Source organism: Dasypus novemcinctus, chromosome 6 (genome assembly GCF_030445035.2).
Source record: "Dasypus novemcinctus isolate mDasNov1 chromosome 6, mDasNov1.1.hap2, whole genome shotgun sequence".
In the NCBI taxonomy this organism is placed as follows: domain Eukaryota; kingdom Metazoa; phylum Chordata; class Mammalia; order Cingulata; family Dasypodidae; genus Dasypus; species Dasypus novemcinctus.
In genome coordinates, this window is record NC_080678.1 from 113,254,203 (window position 1) to 113,273,295 (window position 19,093).

Genomic DNA, 19,093 nt, shown 5'->3' on the forward strand with positions numbered 1-19,093 from the left:
CCACTACTCTTTCCCTTTTCTCTAGTTTATTTGTACTTATTTTGTAAAATCTGTCTTATATAGGCAATATCACCCTTATTCATATTTCACATGCAGTTTCACTATGCTCTACAGTCCCACATTAAATTTTTTCCCTTTCCTTCTAGTAATATTCATGTCCTTAGACTTTCAGTTTCAACCACTGTCATACCCACATAATAGCTCTGCTAGTCACAAACACCATGATGTGCTTTCACTATTTCCACTCATTTCCAAAGATTTGCAAGCAACTTTTTAACCAAATTCTTCAGTTTAGCCTTTCCATTCTCTACCCTTATTCTATTTTCTGGTGGCCTATATTCTAATTATTAACTCCATGAATTTACACAATATATTTATTTATGATAATGCAGTCATACAGTATTTGTCTTTTGTGCCTGGCTTGCTTCACTCAACATAATGTCCTCCAGCTTCATCCATGTTGTCATATGCTTCGCGACTTCACTTCTTACTGCTGCATAATATTTCATCATGTATATTCTCCACAATTCGTTTACCCATTCATCAGTTGATGGACACCTGAGTTGTTTCAACTTTTGGCAATTGTGGATAACACCGCTATGAATGTTGGTGTGCAGATGTCTATTCATGTCACTGCTCTCAGTTCTTCTGGGTATATACCTAGTAATGGTATTGCCAGGTCATGTGGCAAACTTATATTCAACTTCTTCAGGAACTGCCAAACAGTCTTCCACAGTGGCTGTATACCAGTCTACATTCTGACCAACAGTGAACAAGTGTTCCTGTCTCTCCACATCCTCTCGAACATTTACAGTTTTTGACTTTTTAATAGTGGCCAGTATATTAGGTGTGAAATGATATCTCATTTTAGTTTTGTTGTTTATTTCCCTAATCATTAGTGATGTTGAGTATTTTTTCATGTGTTTCTTCTTCAGACAATTGTCTTTGGAATTCTTTTGCGCACTTCAGAATCAGGTAGTTTCTCTTTTTTATTGCTGAGTTGTATGATCTCTTTATATATCATGGATATTAAACCCTTATCAGATATATCATTGCCAAATATTTTCTCCCAATGAATCGGTGGCCTTTTCACCCTTTTGACAAAGTCCTTTGAGTGCAAAAGTGTTTAATTTTAAGGAGATTCCATTTCTTTGTTTTTTCTTCTTTTGCTTGTGCTTTGGGTATAAGGTTTAAGAAACTATCACTTAGCACAAGATCTTGAAATTTGTTTCCTACATTTTCTTAAGGAGTTTTATGGTTGTCTTTTTTATATTTAGGTCCTTGATTCATTTTCAGTTAATTTTTGTATAACGTGTGAGATAGGGGTCTTCTTTCTTTCTTTTGGATATGATTATCCAGTTCTCCCAGCACCATCTGTTGAATAGACTGTTCTGGCCCAGCTGGGTGGGCTTGACTGCCTTGTTAAAAGTCACTTGACTTGTAGATGTGAGGGTCCAGTTCTGTGTTCTTGTTTCAGTTTCATTGGTTTATCTGTCTGTCTTTATGCCAGTACCATGCTGTTTTTACCACTGTAGCAAAGTAATATGCTTTAAAGTGAGGAAATGAAAGTCCTCCAACTTTATTCTTCTTTAAGACATTTTGGCTATACAGAGACCTTCACACTTCCAAATAAATTTGATTATTGGCTTTTCCATCTCTGCAAAAAGGCTGTTGGATATTTTTTGGGATTGCATTGAATCTGTAAATCAGTTTGGGTAGAACTGACATCTTAACAATATTTAGTTTTCTAGTCCATGAATATGGAATGTCCTTCAATTTATTTTTTTTCTTTGGTTTCTTTTAGCAATGTTTTATAGTTTTCTGAATACAGGTCCTTTATGTCCTTGGTAAAATTTATTCCTAAATATTTGATTTCTTACATCACTGTTATAAATGGAATTTTTTTTCTGATTTCTTCTTCAGATTGTACATCAATAGTATATAGAAAAGCTATTGATTTTTGCATATTAATCTTGTAACCTGCCACTACGTTGAGCTCATCTATTAATTCTAGTAGCTTTGCGGTAGATTTTTCAGGAGTTTCTAGAAAGAGAATCATATCATCGGTGAATAGTGAAAATTTTATTTCTTCCTTTCTTGTTTAGGTGTCTAGCTAGAACTTCTATCACAATATTGAGTGACAGTGGTGACAGTGGGCATCCTCGTCTTGTTCCTGATCTTAGCAGGAAAGCTTTCAGTCTTTCACGATTAAGTACAATGTTAACTGTAGGTTTTACCATGTTGAGAAAGCTTCCTTCTATTCCTCTTTTGGATTGTTTTTATCAAGAAAGGCTGCTGTATTTTGTCAAATATCTTTTCTGCATCAATTGAGAGGATCATGTAATTTTTCTTCTTCAATTTATCAATGTCGTTTATTACACTAATTGATTTTCTTGTATCAAAACACTCTTTCATACCCTAATAAAACCCACTGATCATGGTGTATAATGCTTTTAATGTGCTTTTGGATTCAGTTTTCATATATTTTGTTGAAGATCTTTACATCTATATTCATGAGAGATATTGGTTTGTAATTTTCTTTTTTCCTAGTATGGTGATGTTGGCTTCATAAAATGAGTTTGGTAGCATTCCTTTCTGTTCCATTTTGAAACAGCTTAAGATTTATATTAGATCATCTTTGAATGATTGGTAGAATTCATCTGTGAAGCCATCTTGTCTTGGGCTTTTTATATTTGGGAGGTAACCCCCCAAACACTTTGAGATGGTTCCCTCATCTGTTTGTTTGTTTGCTCATTGTTTGTGCTAATTTTCTCTCATTGCTTTTTTGCTTATTGCCTGCTCATTACTTTTTACTTGTTGTCTGTTTTTTTCTTAACGAGGCACCAGGAAATGAGTCTGGGATCTCCCAGTGGGAGGCAGGCACTCAACTGCTTGAGCCACATCCACTCCTTTGGGAGGATTTTGAAGACCATTTCAATCTCTTCACTTGTGATTGGTTTGTTGAGTTCTATTTTTTCTAGGGTCAGTATAGGTGATTTGTGTGTTTTTAGGAATTCGTCTCTCTCCTCTACATTGTCTAGTTTTTTGGCATACAGTTGTTCATAGTATCCTCTTATGATCTCTCTTATTTCCATGGTGCCAGCAGTAATGACCTCCCCTCCACCATTTCTGATTTTATTTATTTATGTCTTCTTTCTTTTTTTCTTTGTCAGTTTAGGTAAGATTTTTTTTTTTTTATTTTCTCAAAGAACCAAATTTTGGTTGTATTAATTCTCTCTTAATTTTTTATTCTCAATTTCATTTATTTTGCTATGATCATGTCGGTTTGGAATTAGTTTGCTGTTCTTTTACTAGTTCCTCTAGGTGTGCAGGTAGAGCTTCAATTTTAGTTCTTTCTTCTTTTTTAATGTAAGCATGAAGGGCTATAAATTTCCCTCTCAGCACTGCCTTTTTGGTCTCCCATAAGTTTTGGTATGTTCTCATTTTCATTCATCTCTAGATAGTTGCTGAATTCTATTGCAATTTCTTCTTTGACCCACTGATTATTTAAGAGTGTGTTGTTTAATTTTCATTTTATTTATGATTTTCCCTCCTCCCATCCGTTATTGACTTCCAGCTTCATTCCATTATGATCAGAAAAAGTGTTTTGTGTCATTTCAATTTTTTAAAAATTATTGAGAATTGTTGTGTCCCAACATATGGTCTATCTTGGAGAAGGATCCATGGGCACTTGAAAAGAATGTATATTCTCCTGCTTTCAGGTGCAATGCTATATAGATGTCTGTTAGGTCTAGTTCATTTATACTATTGTGTAAATATTATTATTTTACACATATTATTAAAACTCTCTCTTTCTTGATTTATTCTCTGGTCAGATGTTCCAACCAATTCTGAGATTAGTGTATAAATTCTCCAACTATTGTTTTAAAGAAGTCTATTTCTCTCTTCAGCTTTGCCAGTGTGTGCTTTATATATCTTAGGGCACTCAGGTTTCAGGTTAGGTGCATAAATATTTAGTATAGTTATTTCTTCTTGGTGGACTGCCCTCTTTATTAATATGTAATGACCTTTTTCATCCCATGTAACAGCTTTGAATTTAAAATCTATTTTGTCCTATATTAGTATTACTACTCCAGCTCCTTTTTGGTTATTATTTACATGAAATACCTTTTTCTAACATTTTACTGTTACCCTGGTTGTGTCCTTACATCTGAGATGAGTCTCTTACAGACAACTCAATATAGATAGCTCCTATTTTTTAATCCATTCTATCAGTCTATGTCTTTTGATTGGGCAACTCAAGTCATTAACATTCAATTTTATTATTATAAAGGCATTATTTCATCCATTTCGCCCTTTCACTTTCAATTGTTATCTCATACTGTCTGTCTTTTTACCCTTTAATTTACCCTTCCTAATAACCTTCATTTCTACCCTTTCCTCCAAGTTTCTCATGTAAGTTTTTCTCTTACATGCTGCAGCACTTCCTCTAGTATCTCTGGTAATCCTGGTCTTTTGGTAACATATTCTATCAGTTTTTGTGTGTGAAGATTTTGAACTCACCCTCATTTTTGAAGGACAGTTTTTCTGGATATAGAATTCTTGGCTGGCAGTTTTTCTCTTTCAGTACTTTAAATATATCATACCACTTTCTTCTCTCCTCCATGGTTTCTGATGAGAGGTCTGCACTTAATCTTATTGAGGTTCCCTTGTATATGATGCTTTGCTTTTCTCTTGCTGCTTTCAGAATCCTCCCTTTATCTCTGATACTTGTCATTCTAAATAGTAGATGTCTTGGGGTATGCCTTTTTGGATTTGTTCTGTTTGGGGTTTGTTGTCCTTCCTGGGTATTGTTATTTAAGTATTTCATAAGAGTTGGGAAGTTTTCAGTCATTATTTCCTCATATATTCTTTTTGCCCTTTTCTCATTCTCTTCTCCTTCTGGGACACTGATAATGCATACATTTCTGTTGTCATTCAATTCCCTGAGAACCTGTTACATTTTTTCCATTCTCTTCTCTTTCTGTTTGCCTGTCTTTTCCAGTTCAGATGTTCTGTCTTTGAAATCACTAATTCTACCTACAAGCAATTCAAATCTGCTACTATGTGCCTGTAATGTATATTTTTTTTATCTCACCCATTGTGTCTTTCACTCCATAACATCTGTTACTTTTCCTTGCAGGCTTTCAAATTAATTTGTTCTTTATGTTCACCCAATGTCTTCCTAATATCCTTTATATCTTTAGTCATATTTTCTTTCAATTCTTTTAATTGATTTAGGAGCACTGTATAATTACCTTTGAATAATTTTCTTAAATCCTGTATCTCTTTAGGATAGTTGGTTTATTCCTTTGACTAGGCCATCTCTTTCTGTTTTCTTTTATAGCTTTTCAATTTTTGTTGATGTCTTGGTCTACTTTTTTTCCCCACAGCTCTTCTTTGATTTTTGGTTCAACTTATTCTAAGTATTTGAAATTGCCCAGCTTAAGTTATCAAAACTGGGTCAGGGACTCACTAGTAGGATGCAGATTTTCTCCCAGAAGATAGGGTTCAGAGGGAACCAAAAGCAGTGTTTGTCCATGCAATTTCCAGATTGGCCAGCAGATGGTGCTCTTCAGTGCTCTTTTTCAGTGTTTTTTCCATCTCCATTTTCCTAGTTTTGGCATGGACAGAGATGAGATTCAGAGTGGACTTTGCTGGCTGAATTCACTGAAGAAAATCTCCCTCGACTCCTCCTCCCTTTTCCCTTGAAACAGCTGACAGGGAGAAAGATGTTTGTTCCCCTCTCAGTCAGCTGCAGTGAGCCAGGGGTTTTATACCCACTAATATCTTGGGGATGGGGTGGGGCAGGGGAGCTCTTACCACCTGACAGGGGCTTAGTAGCTCACATTTGTTGTTTTGGCTTCTTTGTCTCTGTGTCCCTCACTCTCCTGAGAGTTGTGAAGCACTGTCCTGGTCTGCTGACCCCTGAAAGCAGGTCCTTCAGGCAGCTTTTGGCTCTTTCTCCCTTGTTCATGTAAGAGACCTGAGCCCTGCCAGTCTGGTCTGGTGCCATCTTCCCACAATTAATAACCATTTATTTTAGTACACATTTTCTTTAATTTAATTGAGAAATTCAGAAAATACCAGATTTTTTATTTTCTGTGATATATTTGCTCAGGTTGAATTTCATGTTTATGGATTCAGAGGGAAAAATCTCATTTTGAAAAAATATAATGTTCTATTTTCTCAAAACCAAAGCTTAAGTAATGTTCTAACACTATCAACTAGAAATTCTGAAGTTGGGATCTTTCAAAAAAATTAGAATCTTATACATCTTATACCACAAAATTCATTATTGGAATTTTTTGATAATGCTAATTTGATTCAATTGCTTATTTTTCACTCAAAGTCTTTTTCTCACTCAAGAAAGATGGGTTTGGTAAAAGGAACTGATTTCAGTTCAAATCAATGGAAACCTGCATTCGATTGTGTATCTACTTTGAGTACACACATGCAAATATTGATAGATCATCCACACATGCATACATTGATAGATCATGCACAAAAGCACACAGATAGATCATACACACACATGCACACAGATAGTACAGGCATCCACACATTGATAGACCATGCACACATCCATATATAGATTATACACACATGCACACATTGTTAGATCATACACACACATGCACACATAGATTGATCATACACACATGTGCACATTGATAGATTGTACACACATGCACACATTGATAGGCCATACACACGAGCATGTATAGATCATACACACATGCACACATTGTTAGTTCGTACACACATATGCACACAGAGATTGATCATACACATACACGCACATGGATAGATTGTACACACATGCACACATTGATATACCATACACACATGGATATAGAGATCACACAGATACATGCATAGATAGATCATACACAAAAGCTTACATAGATCATGCATACACATGTACACACAGATAGTACAGACCTGCACACACTGATGGACCATACACATGCATGTATAGATCATGTGTGAATACATGAATGCATGCACATATGCAGGGACCCGCATCTGCACATACATAGATCATGCATGCATGTGTGCAGTCACACAGACAGACATGGCGTGAGTATAGGAATCTGCTTTCTAGTCATTGATAGACCGTGTGTTAGGTCAGCACTGCTCAGATGTTAGTGTCAAAGTGCACTGCACTCTCAACCCTGACAGGCCCTATACAGTCAGCAGCCCCAACATCCTCTCCCATTGAGTATAAGCAGGCACCACCCCTGAAATCTCCAAGCATTGAATTTGTCCATTTCATTTTAAAAAAGCATATTACTGTCACTAATTTCTGATTCCTTCAATGTGTGTGATTCTTTATAAATAATCAGACATTATTTTATGGTGATTCCACTAATTGTTTTTTTAGAATTTAACACATCTAAACTGCTGAGGCCATCAAGCAGCAGTAGTTTTGCTTCCATTTATCCAAAATCTCTTTTGTGTCTCTGATGTTCTTGGTTTTCTTCACAAAAATCTTCTACATTTCTTATTTATTCCTATATCCCTAGGTTTAGGGTTAGGGTTAGGGTTAGGGACATGTTATATTTCCAGGTATTGCATGCCTAATAGAAAGCTACTTATTTTTACATTAATTTTGCTGTCTTCTAAATTGAACAATTTTATTGTTTATCATAACTTTTGAGTTTAGATGCTTGGATTTTCTTATCTGTCAGTATGGTTAATTCTGCCTTCCCCTTTTTAGTGCCCTGGATGCCATTAGAATAACAGTAAATAGCAATGGTGTTAACACTCCATATTTTAATCTTGCCTTTGTCCTTAATCATATTAGTTCTAGTGCTTTCTCACTAGTGAAATCATGCTAGTTTGTGCTTCAGATAAACATTTGAAATGACACTGATGCCAAAACATAAAATTACTTTAATCATATTGATAATGTATCCATATATTCCTAAATTGTTGATATTATTTTAAAAACCAGGAAAAGGTATTAAATGTAATCAAATGCCTTCTTATCTGCCTGAAAATTTCCCCTTTAATGTGTTACTGAAGTCAATAGATTGCCTAAACAAAACCACTCTTCCATCTATGAAGTTCTTGTGCAATGATATTTTTTATTTACAATTGGAATATTTTTGATATTTTATTTAGGGTTTGCATAATTATTTATGAATGGAAAACTATGCAGGTTTCTTTCTAATGAGCTATCTTTTTTGACTTTGGAATTAATAGTTTCAGCTTTTTAAAGGTGTTGGAGATTTGGACCCAAAGGGTATCGGGAATGAAAGAAAGAGAAAAGGGAGAGTGAAAGAAAGAGAGAGAGAGAGAGAATGAGAGAGCTGGGATCAGGGGGTCATCAGATGACTTCACTGTTCACAACGGGCTCTATATATACCCCAGTCCACATGGGTAGAAGCAGCAACATGCAGTTAACCATCAGCATTACTTATAGTCTAAGGAATTCAAAAAGTCTTATGTCAAGGTACAAAGTTTAAGTGTTCTATTTACTACATAAATGTTATCTGCTCTCCTTTTCTTTCATCCTTTCACAGCTTCATCCTGTTTGCCAGGAACTCTTAATTACCACATCACAAGTGTAGCCATGGAAACAGCAAATCTCTCCTTGGGAGACCACTGTGCCTCAGTAGCCAACATAAAGAGACCTTTGTAAACTTTCCTTCTCTCTCAGTGTTTTGGATTCATTAACAGCATTTTTGGTGGCATCATTTGCTTGTAATAATCATAATACCAATGGGAAGCACAGTGTGAGCGGCAAAAAGGAACTTGGAAATTCCTTAACATTTCACATTCATGTGAGAAAAATGCAAGTGATAAAGTAGATCACCCCAGTAGTTGCGTTGCACCCCAGGACCTTACCCAGGCCCTGGGGCCACCCTCCGCCTGTCCCCACACAGCCCCTAGGGTCTCACCCTAGTGGTGAGACCACCACTCCTGATCCATCACTGCAATCATCTGCAGATGCATGCAAGGTGGACACGGAGTCCAGGGTTTTGAGACCAGGGCATGGAGGGGCCCCAGGTGGGAGCTAGCTGGCTGCACAGCCCTGGACCTCAGCACCTGAGCTGACTGGAGCTCCCACTAAATGCCCTGAGGTCGCTGACCACATGAGCAGCTGATGTGATAATACCAGAATCTCGCCTGTAGAATGTGCACCCCCCCCAGCAGAGCCAGGTGCCCTCCCCACAGGGCTGAGCTGGAGCAGGGCACGTTGTGTCTGATGATTAACATCCACTTTGCAATCCCTCTGCTGACTCTCCACACAGATTCCCCAACTGCACTGTCACCATAACGCCCGTTTCAGTCACAGCAGTCTGAGGCTGGACCCTAATTCACCGCAGAGATGCCCATACTCGCCTCCTTCCATCACGAGGCCAAGTCGGTAGAGGCCCCCTTGAGTCTGGCTGGACTTGCAACTTGCATGGGTTGATGGGTTTCTAATCTGTAATGGGGAATTGTAGCCTCTAAATCAGCCCTTTTTTTTACTTTTCAGCTCCTTCCTCCCTACCTGGGACTGCTGATCTGTTATTTTCTCCCATTTCTCTTCCCTCCCTAACTTAAAAAATTACTGGCCTAACTCAAAAACAAACAACAACAACAACAAGAAAAAACTACTACGCCCTGGGCTTTGGGGTGGCTTGTAATGTAGTTGTGGCCGTGTAACCCCGGCTGTGTGTTCTGACATCGTAGGAGAGCTTCCCTTTAAGGTCATGCTCAGGGACGTGCTTTTCCCCCAGATGTCTGTTCTTTTATTGTTATATTTGATACTGATTTCATGTTCTGAGCTTTCCTCCCACATTTCACTGAGGTCGCCATCATCAAAGACCCCCCACTGGGCTCTCGCTGATCTCGGGCTCTGAGGTCTTAGCAGCCTGTGTCCTGTACCAACTTTCTGCCAGTTCCAGGTCTATTTCTAGCCTGGATGTGCCCGTGCCCTGTACCAACTTTTGTTTGTGCCTTTACTTGGAGATAAGCATTTGTTAAGGATCTGTTGCATTGGCAGAAGGTACAAAGAATTTTCCTAGTGGATCCTAGGGGTAATAGTGAGTGATGCCACTCCCATTTCTATCCCATGACTCCTGTATCTGTGAATCCTGGCTATGGGAGAAACAGCACCGTAGAGTGGATGCAGATTTAGAGTATATCCAGTCTCCTAGAGAAAATTGCCCCAGCCCTGCAAAGTATTGCCATCTAATTGGCACTAAAATTGAGTCTTCAAAAGGCCATTCCCCTGAGTTATCAGTCCAGCTGCTTCAGGATGATGGGGAACATGATAAAACCAGTGAATTCCATGAGCATGTGACCATTCCAGCACACGATTTACTGTGGTGTGGGCTCCTTGGTCAGAAGCAATGCTGTGTGGAATACCACAGCAGTGGATAAGACATTTGGTAAGTCCATGGATGGTAGTTTTAGAAGAAGCATTGAGTGGAGAGAACACAAACCCATATCTGGAGTATGTGTCTATTCCAGTTAAAACAAATCACTGCCCCTTCCATGATGGAAGTAGTTCAATGTAGTCAACCTTCCACCAGGTAGCAGGCTGGTCACCTCATATCAGGTGGTCATGCCATATCAGGGGCTGAGCGTGGGTCTCTGCTGCTGGCAGGTTGGGCGCTCAGCAGTGGCTGTAGCCAAGTCAGCCTTGGCAAGGGGAATTCTGTGTTGCTGAGCCCATGCATAACCTCCATCCCTACCCCCATGGCCACTTTGTTCATGAGCCCATTGGGCAATGATAGGAGTGACTGGGAAAAGAGTCTGAGCATTAGCCACAGAGCAGGTCATCTTATCCACTTGATCATTAAAATCTTCCTCTGCTGAGGTCACCCTCTGGTGAACATTCACATAGGACAAAAATATTTTCAAGTTTTTTGCCCATTCAAAAAGATCTTTCCACATACCTCTTCCTCAGACCTCTTTGTCACCAATTTTACAATTGTGTTCTTTCCAAGTCCCTGACCATCCAGCCAAATCATTGGTGACAGCCCACAAATCAGTGTACAAATGCACCTCTGGTCATTTCTCCTTCTAAGCAAAATGAGCAGCCAGGGACACTACTCAAAGTCCTGCCTCCTGGGAGGATTTGCCCTCACCACTGTCCTTCAGGGACATCCCAGAAAGGGGCTGCAGTGCTGCAGCTGTCCACTTTCAGTTAGTGCCTGCATATCACAAAGAACCATCTGTGAATGGGACCTGAGTTTTTTTCATCTTTAGACAACTGAATTTAAAACTCCCCAGGAGGCCATACCTGTGGGTTGGAAGAAAAGGTAATGTGGGAAACGGACTTTGGCCCAGTGGTTAGGGCGTCCGTCTACCATATGGGAGGTCCGCGGTTCAAACCCCAGGCCTCCTTGACCCGTGTGGAGCTGGCCCATGCACAGCGCTGATGTGCGCAAGGAGTGCCGTGCCACGCAAGGGTGTCCCCCGCGTGGGGGAGCCCCACGCGCAAGGAGTGCGCCTGTGAGGAAAGCCGCCCAGCGTGAAAAGAAAGAGCAGCCTGCCCAGGAATGGCACCGCCCACACTTCCCGTGCCGCTGACGACAACAGAAGCGGACAAAGAAACAAGACGCAGCAAATAGACACCAAGAACAGACAACCAGAGAAGGGGGGGAAATTAAAGAAATAATTTAATTAATTTAAAAAAAAAAAAGAAAAGGTAATGTGGCAGCGGTAAGACCATGGCCATTTGGACCATTCCTTATGTAAATTACTGGTGCCTTCGGGACCTGCTTGAGCCTGATCTCATGTGTCCCAATTCCATTTGGTGATGGGGTGCTGCTGTGTCCAGGTCCACAACATTAAAGTCACATTACAAAGACCATTATGCTATTCATGAATATACCATATTTCTCCACTTACTTGGGTCTTATGTAATGTCCATCATTAAGGGTTTTTGTTTGTTTGTTTTTTTAAACTTTTTTTTTAAAGATTTATTTTATTTCTCTCCCCTTGCCCCCCCCCCCCACCCAGTTATCTGTTCTCTGTGTCTATTTGCTGCGTGTTTTTCTTTGTCCACTTCTGTTGTTGTCAGCGGCACGGGAATCTGTGTTTCTTTTTTTGTTTCATCATCTTGTTGTGTCAGCTCTCCATATGTATGGCGCCATTCCTGGGCAGGCTGCACTTTCTTTCATGCTGGGCAGCTTTCCTTATGGAGCACAATCCTCACACATGGGGGTCCCCTCTGCGGGGACACCCCTGCATGGCAGGGCACTCCTTGCATGCATCAGCACTGCGCATGGGCCAGCTCCATATGAGTCAAGGAGGCCTGGGGTTTGAACCGTGGACATCCCATGTGGTAGGCAGATGCCCTAACCACTGGGCCAAGCCCACTTCCCATCATTAAGTTTTATAATTTTCTGTCATATCTTAATTATCTTTTAAGAAATATTATCAGGTACCTTATATTTTTGTTGGCATTTTTATGTTTAATTAGGCTATTAATTAGGAAAGTGATTAATATTGATATATTGATTATAGTGCCAGCATCTTTTTAAAGCCTTATATATATATATATATATATATATATATATATATATATTTTAGGGTAGGCAAAGTAATAAAGAGTTTATTAAGAAATGAGAAAAAAAAAAAGCACATAACTCCATTCACGTGCAGGCATGCTTCAGGGTGAGACGTGCACGTGGGGCCCCTCAGGTTAGGCCTTTTTAAGACCTTTCCTCCTTCCCTTTCCAAATATTGTGGAGGGGCCCAGCTGTTTGCTGGTCTGATTGGTTGCCCCATCTGTTAGCTCTCCGGGGACAGTGGTGAGGCCTTTTGTTTGGATGTATCTGGGACCAATAAGGAATTTTGGATTTTTCCAGGGCTTCTCCTTGATCCTGGAAAGAGTTCCAAATGGAACCTCATGGCCAGGTCTCAGTGGGGTCTTTCCAGCTTTGTTCTTAGTAGGAGCTTCCCTCAGGGGGGCTTCTGGGTGTGGTCTCATGACCATGTTCTCTGCTGGGTCTCAGCTATCTTCCCTCTTTCCCTATACTAACCTGCCTCAACTCCCCTGTCAGAGTTTACACCCTTCTTTTTAAAAAAATTTTTAAGAGTTACCAGGGGTTAAACCCAGGACCTTGTACACAGGAAGCAGGTGCTCAAGCACTGAGCTACATCCCACACCTTATTCTTACCAGGGAGTTGAAGGGTGATGGTCATTCTCCCGTAGCTGCTTCCTGCTGCTTAGGGCAGTAAAGCCTGCCTGACAGAATGTAAAACTCTCCAGCTATTCTATTGAGGTTCAGGGAAGATGGGTCCAGCACTGTGGTTGAAACTAGATGAAATCCCTGCATGACAAATACCTTGTTCTTGAAGGCATTAATTCTGGAAGAAGTGAACTCAGAATCTAACATACCTGGTCCTACTAAAAGGATAAGGAAGATGGTGGTGAGCAGGCCCCAAAAGGGGACCAGCCGTGATGCACTGGACCGTGAGAGTGAGCAAGGCCAGGTGCCGTCGGCCTGCTTCCTCCCGAAGTTGATGGGAAACAGCATTTTTCTTTTACTTCTTTTATGCTGCTGGTTAACTCCAGGGAGAGATGGTGGTAGACCTTGTAAGTTTGGTATAAACTGCAAACCCTAGTCCCACGGCAGTGGTTATGCCTAGGACAGCTAGAGAGTTAAGAAGAGAGGCACTGCCCTGGACATAAACACACAAAGACAGGACAGACAACAAGACAAACATATGGCAAGCAAAATAAAGGCCGTACTTACGAGAGTCATTCCTTTATCTTATAGGCATGTTCATTAACTACTTAGAAAATGAATTAAGTTTACCAGGACATTTAACATGTCCAATATCCCTCTGCCTATGCTCTAGAATAGGAGAGATATTACCATATTCATCAGGTAAATAGCTTCAGCACTTAATACTAGTTCATACACAAGTTCCTCTTTGAGCTGCAGTTAATAGATCTAAGCTTCAGGTTTGCAACACCATACTTGCTATCTTTCCATGGAGCACGCCATAAACCAATTGTGTTGGTTTAAGTTCTGCTTACATCACTCTGGCAATTATTGCTCCACTACCAAAGGATATTGGTATATCCTTTACACAATGAGCATGTCACAGCACAGTTGATCCTAGAGAAAAGTTAAGAAGGGAAGGCTCTAGTGTCTCACTGGACTGGTACATAGTAACCTTTGGCACTATGAAACAGCCAGTCTAGAGACAATGTCCATTGTACATCTGGCCATATCAAGCCATTGCCAGGTGCTGCACGAGTCTGAAACAGCAATGTACTTTTCACCTACTTCAAGACCATGTCCAGAGAAGTGATAGATACTTTTGTTTTAGGGATCACAGTGACTGATTTAGCCAATAACTCAAACAGAGAGGCACAATGCAAAGTATTTGAGCCTGGCTTGAATGCACAAGAGTTTGACAGCACTGAAGTGTATCTCTTTTAATTTTTATGCACTTTCTAAATACTTCCAGTGCAGTTTATCACATATTAAATGGACTTAATTATTTAGTACTTTACTTTTCACTTTTAATTTTTACCATGATTACATTAATTGATATTTCATTTTAACAGTATAGAAAAAACTACTTTCTCCATTGTTTTATGAAAACCTAAAATTCCCAATGGAATCAAGATGATCCCCACCACCACCACTTTAATGTGCAGATTGAGGAGGCCTCTGACATAAACCTTTATATTTCCTAATGATTTTGTTTGTAGGTTGATTTTGTGCTATATTTAATCTATGAATTATAACGGTTTTCCATCACCTTTCCATTCTTAGGAATGGAACTTGCTCCCTTTCTTTCCCTCCTGTGCTGTCTAGGACTTCCATCCAACGTGCATTCAACAGAAGAATTAGGTTTGGCCTCCTCGACTTACACCGTGCTTCTAGCCTTCCCCATTAAGGCTGACATTTGATCTGGGGTTTGTAAGGCCCTAAGTTTCTGGTTCTGAAAGGGCTCTAACAAGCACACTAACCTAAATGCAGCATTTCCACTGACAGACCATTGTGAGGAGCCACTGACCTCTGCCCTGCCACCATCATCCTTCAGCAGCTCCTCGGAGCTGTCCAGCAGCCACAGCCCTGGGTTTGCAAGACTTAATCGAAGAGACGGTGAGTCTACTTGTTAACACTTATCATGGTGAAACTGATTACTTTACAGCAATTTTGCATTTATGTTGATAAAATATTATATTATTTTCACTGCACAGAAAGTAAAATTGCAAATAAGTATTGACACAGATTTCCTGAAATGCTTGTTTGAAATTTATAGTACATAAATATTACCTCACTGTTGGTCACCATGTCTGGCAATACTAGTTTCTGATGCTGAACACTGTGGACATGGAGAAAACTGCACATTTAAACGTTTCATAAGATCATTTCAGCATGCAAATATTTTAAATGCCATTGGATATAACTAGTTCTTTACTGTATCTTGGAAAATACTTTTGATATCACAGTATTCAATTTTTATGGGTATGTTGGCTTTGATTAATCAATCTTTTATTTCAAGCAGAACAAAGAAGTTGAATGGTATATCAGATTGCTGTTGCTTCTGTTACCATGAACTTAGTGGCTTAAAACAACACAAATTCATTCTGTTACTGCTCCAGAGGTCAGAGATCAGCAGTGAGTCTCACTGGGCTGAGAACAGGGCATCACAGGGTTGCCTGCCTGGTGGAGGCTCCATGTCAGAGGCACCACATTTTAGGGCCCCATGTTCTTGGCTCAAGGTTCCTTTCTCCTCCCTCAAACCAGCTGTGGCTGGTGGGCTCTTTCTCAAGGTGCCATCTCTCTGCTACTTGACCCCCTGAATAACTCAGGAGAATCTTCCATCTCAAGGTCAGCTGATTAGCAACCTTAATTGCATCTTGACATGCAGCACAGCACATTCACGAGCTCCAGGATTCTGATGTGGACATCATTGGCCATTACTCTGCCCACCACAGAAGGTTAGAAAAGCACTTAAATTCCTCTTCTTATCCCATTAGGTAATGGAAACTCAGTGCTGAGTTCACCACCCATGAAGATTTTCCTGTTTATACCTTTGAACTCTTCTATCCTAGGGATGTCTGCCTGCAAGCCCACATTGAAAAGTAAGTGCAGAAAATGGATTCTTGCTCTAGAGAAATAAAAAAGCCATTGGACTTTATAAACTTTGGGAAGGGTAACACAGTAATCCTTGTCATGCAATACTAAGGCAAAAAGTCTGTGCACAAATTCCAGGGAAAGAGAACTAGAAATACTTATACAGAGAATATTTGTAGCAACTACAGCCACATAAAGAAGACCCTAGTAACATATATTATGTGCTTTGCCCCATTTTATGTCCTCTCCTTCTTTATAAACTTCTTGACTTCTTTAGTGCTGTTTCTCAGCATTTAACAACATTCACTGTAGTGTGCATTGGACAACAAGGAGAAGACACACTTTATTTCCAATTTTTCAGTTATTTTAAATTTTTGTTAGATAAATTAATAGATGGCTACCTCACACAAGTGCTTATAACAATATAGACATTTAAATGTTATCACACTCATTTTGGATTTATTTAAATTTTAATTTAAATTTAATTTCAGTATTTCAGTAGATAAGATTAGCTGATGAAGTGACATGAGCTATGTGGGTACACAACCCTCTAGCATCTGTGCTGGAGAGCATGTACCAAGAAGAACCCCTATGCCCCATGCAGGGAATATTTAGGTGCTTGTTAACAATAGCATAATGAGGTTTACATCCTGTTTGACTGGCTTTGTCATGTATATAACCACTTCTTCCCTTTGCACATGGTTCTCAGCAGCAAGCAGGAAACTTTGGTTATGTACAGGGCAGGAGCATAAGCCTGGCTTCTGTAGTCTCCTTCCAGGGCCCACCAGGCCTGCCTTCCTGAGACACTGTAACCCAAGGGCATCATAGGGAGGGCAGGTGACCCTGTGCACAACTGCCAAGGACCACTTGATTCTACCACTGCTTCCTCATCAGCAGCCACCCAGCAGCCTCTGCACCAGGCCACCTGATGCCTGAGTGATGGCTGAGTGCACCGGGATACAGGGCTCATGACCAAAGGAGAAAGATCCACGTGACTACAGGGCTCATGAGCACGTAAGGAAAATCCACCTGAATACAAAGCTCATGACCACAGGGAAAATTCACCATGTAACAGGGCACATGACAACATGGAAAATCCACTGATTACAAGATTCATGACCATGGCAGAAAACCTACCATATTACAGTGCTCAAGAGTACAAAAGGAAAATCCATCTGATTAAAGGTCTTATGACAACAGAAGGAATACTGACCTGATTACAGAGCTTGTGAAAATAAGGGGAAAGCAACCAAATTAAAGGGCTCGGACCACAGGGAAAATCCACCTGAAAACAGAGCTCATGACCACGGAGGAAAATCCATTTGATTAGAGGCTCATGACTAAAGGAAGAATATCCACATTACTACAGGGCTTATGACCACTAGAGAAAATCCACATGATACAAGGATCATGATCACAGTGGAAAATCCCCTTGATTACAGGGCTGATAACCACAGTGGAATATACACCTGTTTATAGGACTCATGAGCACCACGGAAAATCTACCTGATTACAGGTTCATGACCACAGGAAGAAAATCCATCTGATTATAAAGCTCATGACCAAGGAGGAAAATCCTCATGATTAAAGGACTCATGACCAAAAGAGGAAAAGCCATGTGATTAGAGTGCTCTTGACCACAGGGGAAAATCCACCTGATTACAGGGCTTATGAACACAGGGGAAATCTAACTCATAACAGGGCTCAAGACTTCATTGGAAAATCCATGTGATTTCACGTCTCATGATCTCAAGAAATGTCTACCAAGTTACAGGGTTCAAGAACACAGGGTAAAATTCACCAGAGTACAGGGCTCATGAGAACAGAAAGAAAATCCACCAGATTGCAAGACTCATGACCATGGTAGGAAACCCACCTGATTACAGGGCTCGTGACCACTGGGGAAAATCCACCAGACTACAGGGTTCATGTCCACAGGAAGAAAATCAACATCATTACAAGGCTCATGACCTAGGGGAAAGTCCCTGACAACAGAGCTCAAGACCTCATTGAAAAATCCACGTGATCACACCTGATTACAGAGGGCTTATGATCACAGGGAAAAATCCACTGAACTACAAGTCACATGAGTATGGAGGAAAATCCACCTGATTACCATCTATATGACCACAGGTTAAAATGCACTTCATTACAGGTCTCTTGACACATGAAAAAAATCAACCTGATTATATCACTAATGACCACTAGGGAAAATCCACCAGATTACAGGTCTCAAGACCATTTGGGAAAATCCATCTGACTCCAGGGCACAGGACCACAAAGCAATTTCCTCCTCATTACAGAGGGAAATCTACCTGATTTCAGGGCTCAAGACCACAGGGAAAATCTACCTGATTGCAGGGCTTGTGACCACCAGGGAAAATCCACCTGGTTACAGGGCCATGAACACAGACTAAAATCCAACTGATAATAGGGCTCAGGACTTTAGGAGAAACTTCAGCTGATTACAGGGCTCATGACCATAGGAGGAAAATCCACTTGATTACTGGGTTTATGACAACAGAAGGAAAATTCACCTGATTAAGTGCTCATGAACATGGTGGAAAACCCAACTGATTGTAGGATTCATGACTCCAGGGGAAAATCTCCTCATTCCTGAACTCATGAACACCATAGAAAACTTAATAGATTACACAGTTCATGGCCACAGGGAAATCCCACGGGAATAAGGGCTCATGACCACAGGGGGAAATCCACGTGATTGCAGGTCTCATGACCCCAGTCAAAAACCCATCTGATTTCAGGGTTCATCACCACAGGGGGAAAATCACTTTATTACAGGGCTCAGTAGCATAGGGAAAATTCCACCTGATCACAGGACTCATGACCATAGCTGAAAATCCACCAGAATACACATCTCATGAGCATAATTGGCAAATCTACCTGATTACAGAACTCATGACCACAGGAGGAAAATTCATCTCATTACAGGGCTCATGAGTGCAGGAAAAAATCCACCTGATACAGGGATCCTGACTGTAGGGAAGAATCTACCTGATTACAGGATCATGGTCACA

The 19,093-nt window shown here is 40.2% G+C and overlaps 1 protein-coding gene across 1 annotated transcript in view; it reads left to right on the forward strand.

Moving 5' to 3' along the window:
• Window positions 1–14,977: 14,977 nt before the first annotated feature.
• The window catches only part of LOC131278939 (contactin-associated protein-like 3), a 177,393-nt gene continuing 173,277 nt past the window's right edge, over window positions 14,978–19,093 (forward strand). Inside the window, 1 exon segment of the mRNA XM_071215575.1 lies at window positions 14,978–15,077. The gene's annotated coding sequence lies outside the window, so the exon portion shown is untranslated.